Here is a 21,569-nt window from a genome sequence, read left to right on the forward strand (position 1 = left end):
TGACTTATTAGCAGATTGCTCCTCCAGCTGTTTTTTTATTAGTACCACTTGCTTTTCAAGCCTTTTTTTGTCACTGCTCCAACTTTTTTGATATACGTTGCTGCCATCAAGTTCTGAACTAGTACATTTTTTCATAAAACTTTAAAATGTCTCACTTTCAACATCTGAAATGTGTTCTATGTTCTGTTGTGAATAAAATATGGGTCTATGAAATTTGCAAATCAGTAAATTCTCTTTTTATTTACACATATATATAACGTACATTGCACGGATCATCCCAACTTTTTTGCAATTGGGATTGTACATGATACATTATAAACCATATAATATGACCAAAGTTTTACATGACTATACAACCAATTTCTACATTGTAATCACCACTTTTACACTAGAAATACCGATAAAAATAAATGAATGCATCTTTTGTGCTGTCTTACATCAAGGAAGAAGTCAGCATATAACTGAACAAAGAAAATACGATTGAAATATCATCTGTGCGCAAATTATCTATCGCTGCAACAACTCTACTACATGGAAATGTGTTTGGCAGACTTCATTGTGCATATTAAAAAGGAAGATCAAGGATGTATATTGCAATAGGCCCCAAAGGAACATTAACCTCTGGCCCTCATCATTCTCCCACTTACATGCATTAAGTACAGATAAGCGAATTTCTAAAAAATTCGATTCGGCCGGTTCGATACAAATTTATTTGCAGCGAATTGCGTTAAAAAACTGCTATTTCCTGGCTGCAGAGAGCCTTTATAGTGGTGTAAAGCACTGTGCCTTGCAGTAACACGCATAGGGAGTCTGCTGTATAGTGAAACAATACTGTGAGTCAGTATGACATGCAGATGACAGGCGTCGCTCTTAGAATACCCTGCACAGTTATGGGGCCAAAACTGACCAAATAAGTCAAGTGTGAACTCAGCCTTACAGGTCAATGTTAGCGTCAAGAAGAAGCACACTCCTTTTACACCGTTGGCAGCTGATTCCACATAGATGTCTACAGAACCTATTCTATTAAACGTATATACAAGTAGAGCCTGATTCATCTTGACAAAGGTCAGTCTCTCCACATTTTGGGTGGACAGGTGAGTTCTTCTTGGGGTAACTATGGCCCCCGCCACACTTAACACCCGCTCTGATGCCACACTACTGTCCGAGCAGGACAGCTTTTCCAGGGCAAACTCTGCCAGTTGCAACCACAAATCAAGTTTGGCTGTCCATTAGTCCGGCGGATCTTCAATGTGGAGAGGCAGAGTGCTGTCCAAGTATGCCACCACCTGCTGGTTTAAGGCTACTTTCACACTTGCGGCAGTGTGATCCGGCGGGCAGTTCCGTCGTCAGAACTGGCCGCCAGATCCGCCTATCTGCTGATGACTGAAAGCATTTGTGAGACGGATCCGGATGCGGATCCGTCTCACAAATGCATTGCAAGGACGGATCCGTCTCTCCGCTTGTCATGCGGACCGACGGACCCGTCTTGTACATTTTTCTCATTTTTACCGATCTGCGCATTCGCATGCCAGAACGACAGATCCGCCATTCTGGTATTCTGAATGCCAGATCCGGCGCTAATACATTCCTATGGGAAAAATGGCGTTCAGGCATGTCTTCAGTTTTATTCGACGGAGAGAAAACCGTAGCATGCTACGGTTTTCTCTTTTGCCTGATCAGTCAAAACAACTGAACTGAAGACATCCTGATGCAAACTGAACGGATTACTCTCCATTCAGAATGCATGGGGATAAAACTGATCAGTTCTTTTCCGGTATAGAGCCCCTGTGACGGAACTCTATGCCGGAAAATAAAAACGCTAGTGTGAAAGTACCCTAAGTCCTGCTCCAGGTCTAGCTGCTGCTGCTTGTGAGTAGTTTCTTCACTAGGCGGGTGAAGAAAGCTGCTCATCAGTGACTCTAAAGTTGCTGCTGATGGTGCTGGAACTGCTCTTATACCAGCACCCTGCCACAGCAGCCATGGCAGAGGAACGTGAGCGCAGAGGGCCCCCCCGGTTAGACCTGCGTGAGGATGGACGATGGCACAGATAGGCAGCGGCCAACTGATTTCATAGGATGTCTCTATAGTAGTTCAGTTTGTCCTCCTTCTCAGCAGGTATTAAAAAGGCACCCATTTTGGATCAGTAGCGAGGGTCCAATAAGGTGGAGAGCCAGAAGTCATCCCTCTGCCGAATGGTGACAATTCGGCTGTCACTACGCAAGCAAGTGAGTATGCATTGGGCCATTTGTGCAAGTGACTTGAAGGGACTCCCCCTGCCTCCATCTCCACTGCATACTGACACAGTATGTATAGGTCCTCTGCCGCGTCTTCCTCATCACCCTGTAGCTCTTCTGGCTGCTTCTACTCCTCCTCTCCTGTCACCTGTATAGAAAAACAACCCATTTCGCTACACATTGCTTGTGCTCCAATGTCCTCTTCCCGCTACTCCAGTTCAGCTCCCACAGGGCTCATGTTGCCGTGAGATCTAGGCGCCACGTCTCCAGTGCCCTGACCAGCCAGATTTACCAGCATCTGTTCCAGGACATGAAGCAGTGGAATGACATTGTTCATCCTGTAGTCCTGGCGACTGACAAATAACGTGGCCTCCTCAATGGGGCTGAGCAAACGGCAGGTGTCACGCATGAGCTGCCACTGACTGAAAGCGAAGTTACACAGGAGAGTACTCCTGTCCGCTAGGATCATCAAGAAATAGTTTATGGCCTTTCTCTGTTCGTTTAGTTGGTCCAACATATGGAGAGTGGAATTCCAATGGGTGGAAACGTTGCATATCAGCCTATGTTGGGGGATGCCGTTCTCCACTGCAGGGTGTGCTTTGCGGTGTATGAGTGGCTAAAGTGCATACAAAGTTTTCTGCCCATTTTTAGGATGTCTTGCAGATGGATGGAAGACTTCAGGAAATGCTTGACAACCAGATAGAACATGTGTGCCATGGAGGGCGCATGGCTCAGCCCTCCTTGACGCAGCACCGACACCATGTTTTTCCCGTTGTCGGTCAATATGGTTCCGATTTTGAGTTGTCACGGAGAAAGCCAGGATTCGATTTCTTGATGAAGGACACGGAGAAGTACCTCCCCTGGGTGACTCCGTTCGCCCAGGCAAACGATGTGCAGAACAGCATGACACCGCCATTCCCTGCACATGTAGTATGCTGGAGGGGTTTTGTGAATTGTCCCTGCAGTGGAGGCTGAGGACACAGTGTAGGATGAGGAGGCAGAGGCAGACATTGTTGCAGGACCTATATACCCAAGACAGGTCGTATGGCCCAAAAAAAACCCAATAAAGTGCACATCCACTAGATATAAAAACAATATATACATTTTATTAGGCTACAAAGACACATAGACATGAATAAAAATTGTATACAATATGCCATGTCCTGGTACAAAATAAGACCACACACAAACAGCTTCCACCGAAGTCCGTAAATGAGGACACAATATGTATAGTTCAAAATGACAATGGCCAATAGTATAAAGCAAAGATTCAAACAAAAATCCACAATATGTAAATAGTAAGGTGACATCAAATTGCCTGGTATCTGAATAGAATACAAAATCTAAGCTTAAGGCTATCGAGGTGGGCCTGGGTTAAGGAAGTGACGCCGCATGCGTATCGCCAGTAAGGTCCGGCTTCCTCAGGGGTAAAAGCCTTTGTTCCCCAAGGTCCTTTATATATGCCATGATAATCAATAATGAACAATAGTTTATAAGAATTACCTGTAATAGAAGTATTCCTGTCATGCCTTTGGCATCCCAGGCAGCTGACCGCGCCTGCACCGGTGGCCGCTGTAGGAGGATGTGTAAAATCATGTGATAAAAGAAAACACACCCCTCTTGACAGTGGAACGCAAAGGCGCTCTACGAGCAGCCTGGTGAAGTGCGAGTGCACATATTCGCGGTGCAGAAATCCCGCGATACATGTGGTGTGGGAGCGGACATACAGTACCAGAGCGGAACGCAAATGTGCTCACGGGCAAGCTGCCCCCCCCCTATTTTCCCGATGATGATGAAGCCCCTAATTTACCCGGCTCCCAAGTGCGATCAGCTACATCATCATCATCGAGTACTGTCTGCATTTCACTGATGTCCCCCTTAACAGTCTCTGGTTAAGAAGCCTGACCGCTCGCAACACCAGCTCCCACACCACTCTCCTCATCACTACTTGCCTGTCTACTGGAGGAAGCGGCGGATGTTTCCTCCACATCTTGGCTGGCCAGTAGCTGCTGACTGTCTTCTAGTAGCTCGACCTCACTGTATAGTGGAGCTGAGCCCACAGCATATAATACTTCTCTGGCTGAGGGAACAGAAAAAGACAGAGGCAGGTTCAGGAGAGGTGAGGGCACAGGTCCTGGGCCATGCCAACTAAGGGTTTTGTCTGACATATCCACCGACTCTTGGCTGGGGGTGTTTGATGTCACTTGGGACGAAGTGGATGACCGAGTCAACCATTCAAGAACCGCTGGGTTGTTGGTCAAGACACGACCGCTAGATGACAACCGGGAGCTCAGGCCTCTTGCTGCGACTCCTGCTGCCATGCCCCCTTACTCTGCTGCGACCTGTGCCTGCACCAGAAACATTTAAGCCTCTGCCACTGCCCTGTGCAGGGCCTGGCACTTTTCTGTCTGACATACTGTTGGTTAAATTAAAAAAAGAAAAAGAAAATTAAAACACCCCAAAAAAGTCGGTAATTTTCTCACTTCACCACACAACGGCTAATAAGCCCTCTTTCCCCCATTAATACAAGCCAAAAAATGCTTTAGAACATATAACTGCACCGCACAAGGGCAAATAAGACGTATAAATATTTCCTTGTAATAAACCCTGTTAATGGCTGTATCAAACAGCACTTGCACCCTAATAACAAGAACGGTTTGATGGAATTACAGAGCTGTATAATGGCAATTTGAATCCGCAGTCAGTGCAGCAAGGGGTAATAGGATTGTTCCTATTATCCAGGCTGTAAACTCCCCTACTGAACCCTATTCTGCTTCAATACTGTGAAGGCTTCCGGGCTTGTCATAGGAAATTACCTGCAAAGTCATGACTATGGCATAGATTGACAGGCAGAATGTATAAATCCAATAGACACAATAGTCTAAGTTGGTGAAGTGAAATGAGAAAAATATATGCATAAAACTATTGTTTAAAAATAGAAAACAGAAAAATGTTCTGTGCGTATGTATTTACCCCCTATGTTAAGAAGCCCATAAAAAGCTCTGTTGCAACCAATTACCTTCAAAAGTCACATGACTAGTGAAATGATGTCTACCTGTGTGCAATCTAAGTGTCACATGATCTATCATTACATATACACACCTTTTTTGAAAGGCCCCAAAGGCTGAAGCACCTAAGCAAGAGGCATCACTAACCAAACACTGCCATGAAGACCAAGGAACTCTCCAAACAAGTAAGGGACAATGTTGTTGAGAAGTACAAGTCAGGGTTAGGTTATAGAAAATATCCAAATCTTTGATGATCCCCAGGAGCACCATCAAATCTATCATAACCAAATGGAAAGAACATGGCACAACAGAAAACCTGCCAATAGATGGCCGCCCACCAAAACTCACAGACTGGGCAAGGAGGGCATTAATCCGAGAGGCAGCACAGAGACCTAAGGTAACCATGGAGAAGCTGCAGAGTTCCACAGCAGAGACCAGAGTATCTGTACATAGGACGACAATAAGTGGTATGCTATATAGAGTTGGGCTTTATGGCAGAGTGGCCAGAAGAATGCCATTACTTTCAGCAAAAAACAAAAAGGCACGTTGTGAGTTTGCGAAAAGGCATGTGGGAGACTCCCAAAATGTATGGAGGAAGGTCCTCTGGTCTGATGAGACTAAAATTGAACTTTTCGCCCATCAAAGAAAAGGCTATGTCTGATGCAAACCCAACAGATCACATCACCCAAAAAACACCATCCCCACAGTTAAACATGGTGGTGGCAGCATCATGCTGTGGGGATGTTTTTCAGCAGCCGGGACTGGGAAACTGGTCAGAGTTGAAGGAACGATGGATGGTGCTAAATACAGGGATATTCTTGAGCAAAACCTGTACCACTCTGTGCGTGATCGGAGGCTAGGATGGAGGTTCACCTTCGAGCAGGATAATGAACCCCAAACACACTGCTAAAGCAACAATTGAGTGGTTTAATGGGAAACATGTAAATGTGTTGGAATTGCCCAGTCAAAGCCCAGATCTCAATCCAATAGAAAATCTGTGGTCAGACTTAAAGATTGCTGTTCACAAGCGCAAACTATTGAACTTGAAGGAGCTGGAGCAGTTTTGCAAGGAGGAATAGGCAAAAATCCCAGTGGTAAGATGTGGCAAGCTCATAGAGACTTATCCAAAACGACTTGGAGCTGTGACTGCCGGTAAAGGTGGCTCTACAAAGTATTGAATAGGTGAATAGTTATGCACATTGACTTTTTCTGTTGTTTTGTCCTATTTATTGTTTTTGCTTCACAATAAAATAAATTTAAAAAAATCTTCAAAGTTGTGGGCATGTTTTGTAAATTAAATGAGGGAAATCCTCAAACAATCCATGTTAATTCCAGGTTGTGAGGCACCAAAACACAAAAAAAGTCAAGGGGGGGGGGGGGGGTGAATACTTTTGCAAGGCACTGTACATACACGGATAGTTCAACTGCCTTTAAAAAGATCTGCACTAAACAAAAAATGTTCCCATTTTGCATTAGCTGAACTCAGGGATCTGAAACATTTTCTACATACACAAAAGACCCATTACTCTCAAATATTGTTCACAAATCTGTCTAAATCTGTGTTAGTGAGCACTTCTCCTTTGCTGAGATAATCCATCCCACCTCACAGGTGTGGCATATCAAGGTGCTGATTAGACAGCATGAATATTGCACAGGTGTGCCTTAGACTGCCTACAATAAAAGGACACTCTGAAATAAGCAGTTTGATCACACAGCACAATGCCACAGATGTTGCAACATTTGAGGGAGCGTGCAATTGGCATGCTGACTGCAGGAATGTCTACCAGAGCTGTTGTCTGTGCAATAATTATTAATTCCTCTACCATAAGCCATCTCCAAAGGCGTTTCAGAGAATTTGGCAGTACAGCCAACCGGCCTCACAACCGCAGACCACGTGTAACCACACCAGCCCGGGATCTCCAGATCCAGCATGTTCACCTCCATGATTGTCTGAAACAGCTGCAGCAACAATAGGGTTACATAACCAAAGAATTTCTTCACAAACTATCAGAAACCGTCTCAGGGAAGCTCATCTGCATGCTCGTCGTCCTTATCGGGTTCTGGACCTGACTGCAGGTCATCGTCGTAACCGACTTGAGTGGGCAAATGCTCACATTCAATGGATGAGTCCCGGTTTTCACTGTTCAGGGCAGATGGCAGACAGTATGTGTGGTGTCGTGTGGGTGAGCAGTTTGCTGACATCAACGTTGTGGATCGAGTGGCCCATGGTGGCGGTGGGGTTATGGTATGGGCTGGCGTATGTCATGGACAACGAATACAGGTGCATTTTTTTTTTATGGCAATTTGAATGCACAGAGATACCGTGATGAGATCCTGAGGCCCATTGTTGTGCCATTCATCCACGACCATCACCTCATGTTGCAGCATGATAATGCACGTCCCCATATTGCAAAGATCTGTACACAATTCCTGGAAGCTGAAAACATCCCAGTTCTTGCATGGCCAGCATACTCATCGGACATGTCACCTATTGAGCATGTTTGGGATGCTCTGGATCGGCGTATACGACAGCGTGTTCCAGTTCCTGCCAATATTCGGCAACTTCGCACAGCTATTGAAGAGGAGTGGACCAACATTCCACAGGCCACAATCAACAACCTGATCAACTATATGCGACAGAGATGTGTTGCACTGCGTGAGGCAAATGGTGGCCACACCAGATACTGACTGGTTTTCTGACAGTAAGGCATAAATGTGCACATTTCAGAGTGGCCTTTTATTGTGGGCAGTCTAAGGCACACCTGTGCAATATTCATGCTGTCTAATCAGCACCTTGATATGCCACACCTGTGAGGTGGGATGGATTATCTTGGCAAAGGAGAAGTGCTCACTAACACAGATTTAGACAGATTTGTGAACAATATTTGAGAGTAATGGGTCTTTTGTGTGTGTAGAAAATGTTTCAGATCTTTGAGTTCAGCTAATGCAAAATGGGAGCAAAACCGAAAGTGTTGCATTTATATATTTGTTCAGGGTATTTATTGCATATTACACGTTGATCGAACAGTATTATAATGTGTTCTCGTTATTTACAGTATGTATCTACTCGCTGGCTAAGCCTTGAAAGGGTTAAGTTACGTGACTAACCTCTCTTGACAGCCTAAATCAAATTTTGACAAGTTAACAATAACAATTCCATCTTTTGTGGTAAAGTAATCATTTTGGACCGTAGCTTCATACTAAAGCCTTTGAAAATAAATAGTGAAAGAATTTCTCTCTCATGAAACTTCCAGACTGTTTATTTCTTTGTCATGGATTTGGCGATTCGTACACGGTTGTCATATCGGATTTGTTTTAGAAGATAAGATGAGTGACGGAATATTACAGCAGCAATTAATCAAATCAAATATAAACTGGGTTAACTGTGGTATCTCTGCTGATAATGTGTCATTCTTGTACAGCTAGTTCTAACTATTAGAACTGTGGGGCAGATTTACTAATAACGCGGATTTATCACAGTAGAAGATGCTGGATGATAAATCAGGGGCACCTTTCATTTTTTCCCACCTGTTAGGACGTTTAATTTGAGACGGAACCATGTGCCTAAGGCCTCATGCACACAAACATATTTTCTTTCCTTGTCAGTTCGTTTTTTTGTGGACCATATGTGGAACCATTCATTTCAATGGGTCCACAAATAAACAAAACAAAGTTACTTTGTGTGTATTCCGTTTCCGTATGTCCGTTCCGCAAATCTTAGTGCAATCTTTCCCCTTGTCAGCCTAGATTTTATTTTTTAAGTTGGTCACAAGTAATATATGTGGCTGTTTGCCAGAATTCTAACTGATGCACAAAATGATATCCACATTGCGGTCTGCAAATAGCGGATCTGCAAAACACGAATCCCGGCCATGTGCATGCCACCATTTTTTTTTTAACTCCCCTAGAAATGTCCTCTACGTGTCTGCAAAAAGGATATTTCTTTTGCAGGCTTAGAAATGGACATACGGATGCGGACAGCACACACTGTCTGCATCTTTTGCAGCCCCATTGAAATCAATGCTTCCGCATCCGATCCGCAAAAAATGTGGGTCAGATGTGGACCGAACATACAGTTGTGTGCATGAGGCCCAAGTTAGATTTCTGCTGAATTTGCAATAGGAAATCTACCCCTATGTTACCACAACACCACTGATGTCTTCCTGCAGCAGTCTGTATATTCTCCCTGTGTCTGCTTGGGCTTCCTCCACTTTGGTTACGTCCCACATACCAAAAGCAAACTAATAGATTTTTTGGCTTCCTATGAAATTGGTTCTAGTCTCTAGGTGCCATAGAAGAATTTAGATTGTGAGCCTCGTAGAAGGCAGAGACTGATATGAATGGAGACAGTACGGCACGGCAGACTATGTTGATACTATATAAGTAGCGGAAAATAATTAGCATGGTTAACTTACCTCTAGAGATAGACCTCTTGCTGGAGACTTGGGCTATAACAAGCTCAGTCTCAGATCACTCAAAGGAAAACAACTTGAAAGCAGTCAGGCTTGCTATTGACCATCTCACCCGGACTATTACTAGATTTTCATAAACATACATTTAGAGGGAGAAGTGTTCCAAGCACTAAACTGTGTTGGCACCGCTTGTCGTACTGAAATACTTGGTGGATTGCTTAAGATTTCCTGTTTTGGATTCACACAAGTTGCTTGCTTGTATTTCCTCCTGTGTAGAGATGAAAGAATCAATTCATACAAATTGAATTCACTAAAAAATCTGACTTCTGGCCCCTCTCGTCAAGAGAATCCCCCCCTTCCCACTGATTGACAGAGCCAGGCATTTCACCTGGCTGGCCCTGTCAATCTTGCGCTTGTGCAGTTGCTGTGAGTAGCAGTGGATGTGTGAAGGCTCTGGGCAGCATAGATGGAAACTGTGCATGCGCTGCTCTTTTCTGGGTATACCCGGAAGTGTAGTGGCGCATGCACAGTGCTGATAGTCGGAGCAATGGTGCAGACGCGAGACTGACAGGGCCAGAATTTTCTGTGAATTTGATTCATACAGAAGGATAGATGGATAGATAGGGACAGATGATGGATAGATGAATAATATAAGTATAAAAGTGCAAAAAATAGCAGCAGTCCAGAGGCCCAGGTGCAATCCCCCAGTAAGATCCTGGACCAAGATTCTCAATGCAGTTGAAACGTAAAATGAGGCAGTACTCTGAGTATATATCTGGAGTGCTGCCTCATTTTACTTTTCAACTAGATAGGTAGATGAGATAGATAGAATTAGATAGATAATAGGTAGATAAGATTAGATAGATGATAGATAGACAGATAGATCATAGATAAGATTAGATAGACAATAGATTAGATAAATAGATAGATAGAATTAGATACATGATAGATAGATAGATAGATAGATAGATAGATGATACAGTTAGACAGATAGATAGAATTAGATAGATAGATCATAGATAAGATTAGATAGATAGATTATAGATAAGATTAGATAGACAATAGATTAGATAATAGATAGATGATAGGTAGATTAGCTAGATATATAGATATTAGATAAACGTATAGATAGATTGATTGATTGATAATAGATAGATAGATGCTCCAAAGTTATTTCTTTTATTTTACCTCACATGATTACTTCATTTTTTCCCCTCGTAACCATAGTAAAGGGTTCCAAACATATTTAAGGACATTTCTATCTTACTATTAGGAATATGACAGGTCTCAGTGTTTGGAGAGCAGCTGGAGAACACAGAACCAGCACCAAGAGCTGTCATCTGTGCCACCCACTATGTTCTGGTCTCAGCGCTTGATCAGTGATCTCCTGCTGCAATGAGCAAGCGCTGAGATCAGGAGATATATACTGTGGCACAGGTGACATGTCCTAGTGCTTGGGGAGCAAGTGCTGAAACCGTGGGCGAGCAGACACAAGAAGACATGGTTTTACCCAATGTCTAGTGCTGTCAATCCAAGTGAAGGGGGATTGCTTTCCGTCCTGGGATGACAATGCAAGTCAATGGGGACAGATCCGTTTTCTCTGACACAATCTGACACAATAGAATACAGTTCCATCCCCCATTGACTTTCAATGGAGTTCATGATGGATTTGTCTTGGCGATGTTAAAGATGATACAACCGGATCCCTTCATAACGGTTGCAGGCGGTTGTATTTTCAGTAACGGAAGCGTTTTTGCTGAACCCTGCGGATCCAGTAAAAACGCTTCCAGCATAGAAATAAAAATGTTTTTCTCAGCAATGGGGCCACAAATATTTGTAATAAAGATATTGTTTTTATCAGCATGGTCAACCCTAGTAGGCTGTATGCCTGGTTTAATAGGGTTGATCATGCTGACAGGGGTGCTTTAACAGTTTTTTTTAACTATTTAAATTTATAGTTTGCAACCTCTAGACCAGAGGTTATAGAATTCTTAAAACAGGTTTGCATTTTGTTACCGCAGAAACACGTCTTACCGCTCTATCGTCTCCTCTGTCATGTTAATGGATATAACATCTTTGCATAAATCCCATTCTAATATTATTGTCCTCTAGAGGACTTTATTACAGGTGTGGACTTTGGCTGAAAGTCTATAAAAAACATAAAAGCTCTAAATCACAGTGTTTATGAGCCTCGGCTTCCTATCCGATCCCCTAACATATCAGAAGGCAATTAGATTTCTGATATTTGACATGCAAACTCCAACAGGAGTCTAATGAACTGACTACAGAGGTGGGCAGAGAGTATATACAGTGCGGGCTATAACAGAGCCCCTTAATGGTCAATCGTTTGAGCCGTGGAAATAGTTAATGGTTATGGAGGTTTTTCTAGTGGGTTTTGTGGAAAGTAGACCTCAGTCCCGGTGGAAACATTTGTTTAGTTAGTAAATGATTGATTTTCATACTCATTTTCTGCTTGCAGAACTTCCAGTGAAGGCTCTGTGGGTTTCTTCCATTAAAATCCCAGCAGTGTCTGCAAGATCTAAGACCACTTCAATGGGTAGACAGCAACATTTACCATCATTCTAGTGACAGTAAACCATGCAGAGAAAATTCTATATCAGTTCAATGTGGTAATGCCATGCGCTCCTATGTACTCCAGAAACATGATCACATCTGTAGCAGATTTGTTTGATGTAGAAAGTGTTTGATGTATCTGATGTCAGTGCTCAGGATGACAAGGAGAAACTGCAGCTTCAAACCTTGTGGTTTTAGTGATGGGCATAAGAATGAAAGCAAATGTTATACCTGTGACTGGAATGTCTGATCTTCTCCAAAGGCCACATGGAAGCTGATACAAAGCAGAAGGCAACAATTTTAAGCACTGGACACATGTACAAGCCCTATGAGGATGATGGGAGAGAAATATAGAAGACAGGAAGATGTTCATTTATCTACCACAACAATAAAAGTGTTACATGTAAGATATATAAGTGAACAGTTTATGTAATACTGCTAGAACATCTGTCCTCATAGTAGACAAGGCTACAGCTATAGATTTCTGGTTAATATCCCCAAAAAATTGACATACATTCATTGACTGATACACCATAATTCTTCATTAACTATACCATGATGACATTTCAGCAGACTCCAAGGAAGAGTTACCTTCATTGACATTTGCAATATATATATACTTCAGTGGAAAAGAAAGTCAAGCAACTCAACTACAATACCTTGCAAAAGTATGCACCCCCCCTTGACTTTTTTCATGTTTTGGTTGCCTCACAACCTGGAATTAACATGGATTATTTGAGGATTTGCATAATCTAATTTACTGAACATGCCCACAACTTTGAAGATTTTCATTTATTTTTTTATTGTGATGCAAACAACAAATACGACAAAATAACAGAAAAAGTCAATGTGCATAACTATTCACCCTCATAGAGTCAATACTTTGTAGAGCCCCCTTTTGCGGCAATCACACTTCCAAGTCGCTTTGGATAAGTCTCTATGAGCTTGCCACATCTTACCACTGGGATTTTTGCCCATTCCTCCTTGCAGAACTGTTCCAGCTCCTTCAGGTTCAATAGTTTGCGCTTGTGAACAGCAATATTTAAGTCTGACCACAGATTTCCTATTGGATTGAGATCTGGGCTTTGACTAGGCCATTCCAACACATTTACATGCTTCCCCTTAAACCACTCGTGTTGCTTTAGCAGTGTGTTTGGGGTCATTGTCCTGCTGGAAGGTGAACCTCCATCCTAACCTCAAATCACGCACAGAGTGGTACAGGTTTTGCTCTAGAATATCCCTGTATTTAGCACCCTCATCTCTGACCAGTTTCCCAGTCCCAGCTGCTGGATGGTGTTCTTTAGGTGATGTGATGTGTTGGGTTTGCGCCAGACATAGGGTTTCTCATCAGACCAGAGCATTTTCCTCCATACATTTTGGGAGTCTCCCACATGCCTTTTCTCAAACTTACAATGTGCCTTTTTGTTTTTTGCTGAAACAAATGGCTTTCTTCTGGCCACTCTGCCATAAAGCCAAACTCTATGGCGCATATGGGTTATTGTCGTCCTATGTACAGATATTCCAGACTCTGCTGTGGAACTCTGCTGCTCCTCCATGGTTACCTTAGGTCTCCTTGCTGCCTCTCTGATTTTGGTGGATGTCTGTCTCTTGGCAGGCTTGCTGTTGTGCCATGTTCTTTCCATTTGGTTATGATACATTTGATGGTGCTCCTGGGGATCATCAAAGATTTGGATATTATTTTATAACCTAACCCTGACTTGTACTTTTCAACAACATTGTCCTTGACTTGTTTGGAGAGTTCCTTGGTCTTCATGGCAGTGTTTGGTTAGTGATGCCTCTTAGGTGTTGCAGCCCCTGGGGCCTTTCAAAAAAGGTGTGTATATGTAATAACAGATCATGTGACACTTAGATTGCACATAGGTAGACATCATTTTACTAATTATGTGACTTCTGAAGGTAATTGGTTGCACCAGAGCTTTTTATGGGCTTCCTAACAAAGGGGGTGAATACATACGCACATGCGTATTTTCTGTTTTCTAAACAATAGCTTTATTTATATATTTTTCTCATTTCACTTTACTAACTTAGACTATTGTGTTCTGATCCATCACATAAAATTCAGATTAACAAAACATTGAACTTAAAGGGCTTCTGTCACCCCCCCAAAAGTCATTTTTCATTTTTGGGCTAATTTAAATCCTTATGGTGCGATTATTCAATATATAGTGCTCTTACATTTTTCTGTGGTTTAGTTTCTTTAAAAACGGCACTTTTATAATATGTTAATTACCTGGCTACCAGCAAGTAGGGCAGTTGCTTGCTGGTAGCCGCCGCATCCTCCTATACCCCATTGGGGTAAAATCGCTATTACTGCTTCCTCCCAAACATTCAGTAGGACTCTCATAATAATTAGCATGGATGTGAATATGTACCATACACCAGACTGAAATTCCATGCGATGGAATACTTGTCCAGACCAAAAGGTTTGTCATAGCGAACCAGAGAGCAGAACACCGGGGCTGTCCTCTTGTTTCAAGTGTCATTGAGATCTATCACCAGCCTCACCATTTTTTTAACCACTTGGCAGAAGACTTCTTAATATAACTCCCATTCTCCTGGAACAGCTTGCTGTCAGCTTAATCTGTCTGCCAAAATATTGCTGACTCCTCATATGTGCACCGCCTTCACACCCGATGAATGTGTCTCTGCTCACATCAGTATCTGGATCACCCCTTTCAACAACTGTGGGGACCTGGTGCCTTCTTGTTTGTTCCAGTAACTGACTGTTACAGAGTTGTCTGTTGACACCTTTATGGCTCTACCCTCTAGCAGAAGCTGAAAATGCAACAGGGCTTTTAAAACCACCCTCAACTTCGAAAGAATGGAAGATAGAGACATTTCCTGGGGGCTCCAAATGCCTTGAGTCCTCTGACCGAGAAAATTAGCTCACCATACTTTCTCCAAGGCCTCTGTAATCAAGACAGTCCAACTATGTGACCTTTTGGGCCTTTCGTTTGTAGACCTTAACTAAAGAAGTTACTTTCTGGCATCTGAAGACAGAATAATGAATTTCTCCAGATCCTCTAAAGATCTGTTCCAGTGGGCTAGCAGATCTTGATGGAGAGGCCTCAAGTGCCCTCTGCTAACAAAGCCATCAAACCTAGGGTCCTCATGGCCATACAAAGAGATATGAGCCGAACTAGAAAAAAGCTCTTGACTTGAGAGGTTAACGCTAGCAGCCAGTCCTGTGAGAGTGCTACTGTCATCTTGGAATCCAGAATAAAGTCCAAGAACTGGCACCTCTGTGATGGGATCGGATTGGACTAAGGGATATTGATGAGCGATGATGATCAGCACCTTTCTGAAGATCCAGCGTGCCAAAATCAACCCGAATGGAAAACAAATGAACTGGAAATGCGACTGTCCAAAACATTCCTTTAAGTCTAAGGTGGCCAAAAAGTTTCCCTCTTGCAGAAGGGCAATGTCTGACTTTATAGTCTCCATGCAAAAACTCTCTTCAGCCACAAACTTGCTCAGGTACCTGAGGTCCAAAATAACTTGAAATGTCCCTTCTATCTTTGGGACCAGAGAAGGGGAGAGTAAACACTTTGACCTTCTGAAGTGGAAGGGACTACTTTCAACAACTTCCAAGATGGAAACCCGTTGGACCTACACTACCTCCAACAACATTGCTCCTTTGCCTCCCTACAGCCAGGAAAACAAAGAATGAAGGGAGACACAGGAAAGGGTTAGGTGACAATTTCTCTTCTTGTGTTCCCATCCAGGTTAGGTAATGGATTAGTTTTATAGTATTGGTTATGAACAAGGCAATACCAATTATGTGCACTTTTTTTTTTTTTTTACAAATAAATTTTTTGTGAAAAAGGGTTTGTGTTTTTTCTTATCTTAATATTTTTAAAACATTATATTTCAATATTTTTTTAACATTTTTTGTCCCACTAAAGAACTAGTATTTCTGATCTCTTATACTGCACACTGCAATACTTCTGCAACCGGGCCTAGTAGGATTAACCTGGCAGACCTTGGGGCCTTCATTAGGCTGCTGACTGCTATGATAACCAATTGGCTCTATCGATCTTGTTGCTGATGGAGCAAGCTGAGCTCTTGATCCCATGTTATCATTGTGCCAAGTGTACGTATCCTTATCCCTAATATCGCTATCTGCATGCCTTTCACTTAAGGGAGTTAAGGCAACATATTCACCATTGCATAGAATGACTTTTCCAACACCTCTTACTCATTTTCATTTTCTGTCATTCTGAGGGCTGTAAATGCTAGGTTTGAGAAAGAAGGATTAACATATGTGGTGTTACTTATGCTTTGTCTCACCTAATAAAGGATTAATGTGATTCATACTTGGATGGTGCTAAAGTTTATGCTGATTTCTGTTCCAAGTGCAGAACATTTTCAATTTATTGGAATAACAGTTTAGTGGACAGTGAGATGCTGTAAACACATTTATTATAAAAATCTTCAGTTTTGGGTGAATTCAGTCTATTTCTTGAATTTAGATTTAGTGTGGCACAATAAGGCCTCTTTCACACGGGGGGCGAGAATTCCACGCGGGTGCAATGCGTAAGGTAAACACATTTCACCCGCACTGAATCCGGACCCATTAACTTCAATGGGGCTGTGCACATGATCAGTGTTTTTCACACATCACTTGTGCGTTGCATGAAAATCGCAGCATGCTCTATAGTGTGCGTTTTTCTTGCAAAGCCGGCCCCATAAAAGTGAATGGGGCTGTGTAAAAATCGCAAGCATCTGCAAGCAAGTGCGGATGCAGTGCGATTTTCACGCACGGTTGCTAGGAGACGATCGGGATGGGAACCCGATCTTTATTATTTTCCCTTATAACATGGTTACAAGGGAAAATAATAGCATTCTTAATACAGAATGCTCAGTAAAATAGGGATGGAGGGGTTTAAAAAAAATAAAAAAATAATTTAACTCACCTCATCCACTTGTTCGCGCAGCCCGGCTTCTCTTCTGTCTTCTTCTTTGCTAATCTGTGAGGAAAAGGAACTGTGGTGACGTCACTGCGCTCATCACATGGACCGTCACATGATCCATCACCATGGTGATGGATCATGTCATGAACCATGTGATGAGCGCAGTGATGTCATCAAATGTCATATACCCAGATCCTGAAGAAAGAAGAAAGAAGAGAAGCCGGGCTGCGCGAACAAGTGGATTAAGGTGAGTTAAATTATTATTATTATATATTTTTTTTAACCCCTCCAGCCCTATTTTACTAAGCATTCTGTATTAAGAATGCTATTATTTTCCATTATAACCATGGTATAAGTATAAATAATACAATCTAGACAACACCTTACTTCACAGAAGTTCGGTTTTGGGTACCAAACATGCCAATTTTGCTCACGCGCGTGCAAAACACATTAACATTTTTTGCACTCGCGCAGAAAAATCGTGCATTTTCCCGCGACGCACCCGCATCTTATCCGGCCCAAATCCATGACGCCCGTGTGAAAGGGGCCTAAGTGTAATGACATAACTAAAAAGTAAATTTTTATTGAGTAATATCTTTTTATTTATTTTTGACTATTGACTTTTTAATACGTGCTTTAGAATATTTCTTGCTATACAGTTACTTACATGCTTTAATTTTTTTATTGAAATGAAGAGTATAGTCAAAAATGTAAGGGGTTCTCCGGGCTACAGATACTATTGACCTATCCTCAGTCATCAGTATTTGATGGATGGGGGTCCAACAGCTGGCATGTCAACTAATCAGCTGTTTCAGGCTCCTGTATTGTCAGCAACTAACAGTACAGAGTGGAAGCAAAAGACTCTGTGCACTTCGTAGTTTCTGGCACTGGTGCACTTTATAGTTTCTGGCACTGGTGTACTGAAGCTCACCTATCAACCTATCTTTCACTTGAATAGTCTGCCTCCAGCTCAGTAAACTGTTTAGTTTACAGCTTCATAGCAGCCTGAAATAGCTGATTGACAGGGTTGCTGAGAATTGGACCCTCACCGATCTGATATTGCTGACTTCTGAGCTCGAGGATGGGTCATCAATATCTGTAGCTCAGAAAAAAACATTGCAAAAAAACAAAAAACAGAAAAGCTGCTTTTAGCATGCTCAGCACCAAAGAAATGCAATAAAAAGCAAACAAAAAATTACAATACAAGTCGTCCTGCAAAAATTAAGCCCTCACACAGCTCCGTAGAGCGAAAAATAAGAATGTGATGGGTCTTGGGATGCGGTGATGCAAAAACATTTTCTTTTAAAAAAAATCTGTATTTGGTATTGTTGTAAGCGAATAAGTGATATTGTGTTATTTATGCAGAAAAATAAAGACTGCAAAACTTATAACGTAAAAACTCAACTGCAGCATTGTTGTTTTTTTCCATCCCGCTCCCAGATAGAGTAATAAAAGTTATGTGTACCCGAAAATGGCACCATTAAAAACTAAAATTTATCCCACAAAAAAAAAAAAATCCTTCATGCAACTACATGGATGAAAAAAAAAAAAGTTAGAGCTCTTGGACGGAGATAAAAAAAAGGGAAAAAAATGCATGGCTATTAAGGCCCAAATATCTTATTTTTTTTCTAATTCTCAGGAGATCAGTATAATTGTCAGAAGATTACTTTTACATTCAGGATTCCCTTTGAAAGCTTTATTTGAAACTTTAGATTGAATAAGAGCTTTATGAAACAAGATTGCTATCACACAAGAAGTGGCTTGGAGATTAGGCAGTCTGTTTGCTTAGACAACCATATGTCGCTGGAATCACTTTGAGTGGATTTACACGTGGCATAATTTTACTCCAGGGACAAAGTCACAGCAAAATCCTTATGTCCTGTATGTGGATTTTGATGCAGAAGCGGATGTGGATTTACTGCATAGTGCATGTGGAGAAATTCACAGCAAGTCCACTGCAAATCTGCACCTAAATCCAAGAAATTATGCCAAAATGATGTCTCATTTCCCCCCTAAACTAATGGAGATGCATCAGAAGTCATCATTGGAGGTGCCCTTTATGAGTATAAGGGAGCATTCACACGACCGTATAAATGGATCCGCATCCGTTCCGCCAATTTGCGCGTGCTGTCCGCATCCGTTGTTCCGTTCCGTGGCCCCGCAAAAAAGATAGAGCATGTCCTATTCATGTCTGCGGTTGCGGACAAGAATAGGCATTCTCTATATAGCGCCGGCCATGTGCGGTCCGCAAAATGCGGAACGCACACAGCCGGTATCTGTGTTTTGCGGATCCGCAATTTGCAGACTGCAAAACACTTAGTCGTGTGAATGCTCCCTAATTGTCAGTTCTTGAGCTGTGCTATAAAATATAGTTGACGTTCAGTTATATTCAGTGTGAAGAATATGTGCATTTATCAAGAGTATTGCATTACATAGTAAATGGCAAAAGATCAGATGTAGTCATCACTTTTAATAGACATTATATGATGTCGTTGATAGATATCACTCTTTACATCTTCTAGTTATGACTTTGGTTACAAATGACCCATATTTTAGCCATCAAAATCACTATATTACTCATCCAGTAATGTTGGATCTGGTTTGAGGGCTACCTCTGCTACCATTGTGTCATTTACCATACAATGGGAAATAAATTAACAAGCTGATCATTCTAAAAAAATAGAGCAGAATTTTCCTATGTTAATTAAAGAGGGTGTTTTTGTTATTATAGTCAATGGGGACGGAGCGGCGGTCCGGCGGCACGGCGAAATAGCGGCAGGACGTATCCGACATGGTGAACAGCCTGTCGGATCCGTCCTGCCGCAAGTGTTAAAGTACCCTTACCATTGCAAGTCTTAAGGGTGTATTAAACGGGCAGATTTTCTGCCTGATGATTGCCAACCAGCCTTTGTATGAATGTTCTTTAGTGATCATCTTACAGTGTAATACTTCCGCCGATTGCCCGATGAACAAGCAAACGTCCATTCATGCTGAAAGATTAGGATTTGCCAGAGGCAGATTGTTCTGTCTAATTACAAACCACTGTACAGCATGGGGACGAGTGATAGCATAGCAATTACTCCTCTGCATGTTGCTGAGGAGATTGCTGCATTTAATTGCAGTGGTCTCCTCCACTAGCGAGCAGACAATTGACAGGAGGGAACGGCACCCTCCCCAAAATCATCTGTGTGATCAGGGTGTCATATACACCCTTTATTGGTGTGCACAAAATCTAAGTTTGATTATATGTACTTTCCTTTTAGGCCCCTTTCACATGGGCGAGTATTCCGCGCGGATGTGATGCGTGAGTTGAACGCATTGCACCCGCACTGAATCTCAACCCATTAATTTCTATGGGGCTGTTCACATGAGCGGTGATTTTCACGCACTTGTGCGTTGCGTGAAAATCGCAGCATGCTTTATTTTGTGCGTTTTTCACATAACGCAGGCCCTATAGAAATGAATGGGGTTGCGTGAAAATCGCAAGCATCTGCAACAAGTGCGGATGCGGTGCGATTTTCACGCATGGTTGCTAGGAGACGATCGGGATGGAGACTCGATCATTATTATTTTCCCTTATAACATGATTATAAGGGAAAATAATAGCATTCTGAATACAGAATGCATAGTAAAATAGCGCTGGAGGGGTTAAAAAAAATAAAAAATAATTTAACTCACCTTAGTCCACTTGATCGCGCTGCCCAGCATCTCGTCTGTCTCCTTTGCTGAACAGGACCTGTGGTGACGTCACTCCGGTCATCACATGATCTTTTACTATGGTGATGAATCATGTGATGGATCATGTGATGACCGGAGTGACGTCACCACAGGCCCTGTTCCTGAAATGAATGCTCACCACAGGTCCTGTTCAGCAAAGAAGACAGAAGAGATGCTTCGCGATCAAGTGGACTAAGGTGAGTTAAATTATTATTATTATTATTTTAACCCCCTCTAGCCCTATTTTACTATGCATTCTGCATTCAGAATGCTATTATTTTCCCTTATAACCATGTTAACCGCACATGTTTCCGCAACGGCCGTTTGAAAGAGGCCTTAAGCTGTAATATAAAATGTAATATATATAACATGCAGTGACTATATGCCTAGAGAACAATCTTCCATCCATCCACCCTGATGGCATAGTCCCATTTACCATGGGCAGAGATTCAACACTGGCTTATTTTTCAATCTATCAGGTGAAGTAGGATGAGATAATGTATGATCTAGAAGTGAATATGGATTGTACTAATCATCAAGAGAAATGATATTGGCGAGCTTTAAAAAATATTAGATGACATCACTAAAAGGCGTCCACTACCCTCATGGAACACTCCTTAGTTTTCCTTTGGAAATCATTTCCTTGGCTCTCCCTGAAGTCCTACTTTGTATGATTTTATGAGGAGAGGA

The 21,569-nt window shown here is 42.2% G+C and overlaps 1 protein-coding gene across 1 annotated transcript in view; it reads right to left on the reverse strand.

Moving 5' to 3' along the window:
- APCDD1 (APC down-regulated 1) overlaps positions 1-9,767 on the reverse strand; it is a 119,591-nt gene extending 109,824 nt beyond the window's left edge. The window contains exon 1 of the mRNA XM_044294850.1: positions 9,658-9,767. The gene's annotated coding sequence lies outside the window, so the exon portion shown is untranslated. The remainder of the gene's footprint in view (positions 1-9,657) is intronic.
- Between the last annotated feature and the right edge of the window lie 11,802 nt (positions 9,768-21,569).

Source organism: Bufo gargarizans, chromosome 5, assembly GCF_014858855.1.
Source record: "Bufo gargarizans isolate SCDJY-AF-19 chromosome 5, ASM1485885v1, whole genome shotgun sequence".
NCBI lineage: Eukaryota > Metazoa > Chordata > Amphibia > Anura > Bufonidae > Bufo > Bufo gargarizans.